This window comes from Zalophus californianus, chromosome 7 (assembly GCF_009762305.2).
Source record: "Zalophus californianus isolate mZalCal1 chromosome 7, mZalCal1.pri.v2, whole genome shotgun sequence".
Classification (NCBI taxonomy): domain Eukaryota; kingdom Metazoa; phylum Chordata; class Mammalia; order Carnivora; family Otariidae; genus Zalophus; species Zalophus californianus.
Genome location: NC_045601.1, coordinates 65,736,715 through 65,740,908, shown reverse-complemented (window position 1 = coordinate 65,740,908; position 4,194 = coordinate 65,736,715). Strand labels below are relative to the sequence as shown.

The 4,194-nt window shown below is 36.2% G+C and overlaps 1 pseudogene; it reads left to right on the top strand.

Moving 5' to 3' along the window:
* The first annotated feature begins 3,505 nt into the window (after positions 1 to 3,505).
* LOC113927545 lies at positions 3,506 to 3,924 on the top strand (annotated as a pseudogene).
* Positions 3,925 to 4,194: the final 270 nt, after the last annotated feature.

Here is a 4,194-nt window from a genome sequence, read left to right as displayed (position 1 = left end):
GAACACAAAAAAGTCCCTGTTTTTTATTTAAACAATCAAAGAAAAGGCACTGCATCTCAAGACCTGTTTTTAGAAGTGCAATATCTAGGGCATCATTGGGTCAGTTTCTGATATTGCTTGAAGCCTCTGCGGAGTCGATCCAGAGATGGCTATCTCATTTGTTCACAATAGAGCTCACACGGTCTCTTAGGTGGGGTCCCTTAAGAGGTAGGAAACCTAAAGAAAAATTGCCCGGTCTACAGTCAATAGGCAATTGTTTTCTCAACTGAGAATTATTCACTTGCCTTGACCCACATTATGTATTTCCTTGTCACTCTGCAGCTCAAAATGCAACAGGGAAAACTGCTGCAGAATGTGGCGGTCTGCCTGTTTTCTACTGAAATTAGACTATTCTTTTCATGTCACGAGAGCAAATCTGCATTTGAAGTAGGAGAATCAGATTCAGGGCTTTCGATACTATGAAAACATAACTTGCAGTTTTCCTTCTATAATATTTCACGTTTCTATAATATTTAGACGGACATATTCTCCTCAGATATTAGCATTTTATTTCAAATCAGTTGTTTGGAGAATGTCCTCCCTTTAAATAAAACAACTATTTTAAACTTTTGACTTATAAGATGACATACAATATAAAATTATGCTTTCTACAGGAGCTATCCCTTTAAGTATATATTGTGGAGCATTAATGCATCATTATGAAGGGAAACAACTTCCCTTCTTGCAAATTTCAGAGAGAACAAGAAGAATATGCACGAGTAAAATGTATTTCACCTAGACAGAACCATGTCTTGGCTAAGATGTCATTGTCCATTGAGTGCTGTTTATCGGTATAATTACAGTTTTCTGTTGGATTCTCTAAGTTCAGAGGCTCCTTAACTTTGGAATTAGAAAGGCACACCAAGACATATTGAGAATATTGGGCCCACACTAAAATGAAAATGATTTACAGTTTTTAAAGCAGTCTACTCATGTATAATTATCTACACCACAAACTATCCATGTTATGTTGGATCTTGTCTTACAGGTAATTACCGTGCAAAAAGTACCAAATCATCACAGTCTTGGCTTATTTTTTTATAATTTCAAATAATATTTTCAGTCACTTGTTCTTTTTTTTAAAAGATGTTATTTATTTATTAGAGAGAGAGAGCACATGAGAGGGGGGAGGGTCAGAGGGAGAAGCAGACTCCCCGCTGAGCAGGGAGCCTGATGCGGGACTCGAACCAGGGACTCCAGGATCATGACCTGAGCTGAAGGCAGTCGCTTAACCAACTGAGCCACCCGGGCGCCCTCAGTCACTTGTTCTTATGGTGAAATATCAGGTAACTACATCTTTAGGAAAATTGTACTTGTTTTCAGATATATCTGAAACCCCTCGTTCAAAAGAGGAAGGATATCCTCTCACAAATTTTTTACAAAAAAAAATGAATCACACTTGTTCTGGCTTTTAAATCATATGCATAAGATCAGCACTGAGTGGCATAGAATATTAGCACTCCAAGTCCTCATTGGAGAATATCATTTCAGACTAGTAATTATTTTTCCAGAATTTAGAAAACCTTTTGACTCTAAATAACAGAAGTATTTACTTTGGCTCATGGGCCACAAATTGGTGTCCCATAGCCCAAATGAGCTTATGTATAAGTGTTTTATTCAGCTCATTGTGTCCAAAATTTATTTTTAAATTAAATAACAGTATTTCAAAATCAAGAGATTTCACACAAAATTAGAATATTTGACTTTTTGTGGGAAACTGACGACCTATGTTGTTACAAATTTACAACCTACACAAGTTTAAGCAGTTCTCATTATACCTTCTTTACCCACTTACTACTTTTGTAGTCACTTGAGTTTGCTACCCCTGACTACAAGGACCCGGTTCCATTCTAGGTTCACTTATTAATTGTGTCAGCTTTAGAAAAAATAAATAAATAAATAACTCCACTGCACCTCAGTTCTCTCATGTATCAACTGCAAATCAAAATACCTGCTTTATTTAGTCATTTCTGTTAAAGTAAGTTCTAGATATTTCAGAGTACGGACAATCCCTATGATTAATGTGGTAATACTGGGGAAACTGTAGCTCCAAATTCCTTGGATCATGAATTTATGAGGTGGTTCAGAATCTGTCCTATTTTTTGCAAGCTCCAAAACATGACCAAAACTGGTCAGCGTCCAGTGTCAGTTCACATTAATCAAGTGTATAATTCTGATGTTAAACATTCAAATCTATGCTATTTTGTGGCATAAACTTTAATTATTGAGGTATTAGACATTTGAGTCCTATGGCCAACACATTTCCCTTTGGGAAATTTACATAAATTGTCAAATTCCTACCAGGGGCCTGTTTATTCACAATTAGAAATATAACAGGCCAGGTTAATAAATACACTATTTAAGTCCTTGGGCTGGGTATTCTCTTCTTCAGATACTTGAGTGGGAAAACACAGCTCAGTTAGAAGATGGCTTGGTGAATATGAAATCAGAAAAAAACGGAATTAGTTACAAGATTTGAACAGTTGATGGAATTAGATGAAGCCATACTGTTACAACTGGACAGGAAAAACCTTTGGTCTAAGTCACCCACTTCCTTGGGCTATCCTTGGATGGATAGTGATTATATTCAACACTGAGCTCTGCTTATTTTATTTTTCATGCTTAACCTATGCTCCTTCTGATTGATACTGATATTTTGTTGGATGTGTGAATTCATGCAATCAGGATTCCTTCAAGGTTTGCTCTTCTGAGAGAATCTTTGTCTTTCTAAGATAGGTCGTCTATCCCTGTCCAGGTTGATTATGTCTTGATCCTCCTGTTTAATTCTCAAAAGATATTTTATTTGCAAATTCTTTGTAACCTCCTAGTTACAATTCAGACTGGCTCTTTTCCTTTCAACTCTTTGTAAGGATTTCCTCCCCAAATTCCACTAATTATCTTTTTAACACGTTTGTCTCTGTGTGTTGTTCGTATGTCTGTATTCTGTGTGTATGTCTGTGTGCCTTAGGAAGCATGTTTAGAGGAATCTGCCATACATGTTTCTTAATTTTATCCTCTGTAGCTTCCGTCTTTTCAATTGGCTATATGTGGTGGTTACCAGAGGAAAGGTGAGTTGGGGGGATGGGTGAAATAGGGGTAGGGATTAAAGAGCATGCTCATCAATATAGAAAAATAACTAAAAAAGGATCTGAGATCCTTCCCATTTTAAGTTCCTCAGATCTCATCTCAATCTTAATATTAAAGAAGTCATGATATTGACTGATAAACAGCAGTTTGTAACACTTTTTACCTAAAAATTTCAAAGAACTGCAAAAAAATCATATGCATTTGCCCCTAAGTTATAAAATAAATAACTTGAATTTCTTCGGATTTTGATGGCAGATCTAAAAAGACAAAAATATTTACTACAAAATTGTGGTCCTCAATTTTACTTCAATGACTAATGTATTTATTAAAAAAAAAAAGTACAGCTTTTTTTTTTTCCTGTCCTCTTCCTGCATTCAAGATGTCTGAGCAAGGATGTGGTTGGTCCTCCGTTGCAAAATTCTGGATTTCATTGGGTCTTTTGGTAGGACCTGTGATCAACTGTGCTGACAACACAGGAACCAAAACTCTATTTATCATCTCTGTGAAGGGGATCAAGGGACGACTGAACAGACTTCCTGCTGCTGGTGTGGGTGCCATGGTGATGGCCATAGTGAAGAAACACAAACCAGAGCTCAGAAAGAAGGTACATCCAGCAGTGGTAAATCCACAATGAAAGGCAGACTGGAGAAAAGATGGTGTGTTTATTTTGAAGGTAACACGGGGGTCATGGTAAACAATAAAGGTGAAATGAAAGGTTCAGCTATCACAGAACCAGTTGCAAAGGAGTGTGCAGACTTGTGGCCCGGGATTGCATCCAGTGCTGGCAGGATTGCATGATTCTTTGGTGTATTTGTTAAAATAAATAAATAATAAATAAATAATAAATAAAAATGATTTGCTCTTCCTCCCCAAAATATAAAAATAATAAATTTTTTAAAAGGGACAAAATTTATTGACTACATGAATACACTAACATGAAATTACCATGCTCCATTTTCTGATTTGTAGATTTTAGTCATTATTTATGGGTTTTTTTTAAGATTGTATTTATTTATTTGAGAGAAAGAATGATAGAGAGAGAGAGAGAGAGAGCACACGAGAGGGGGG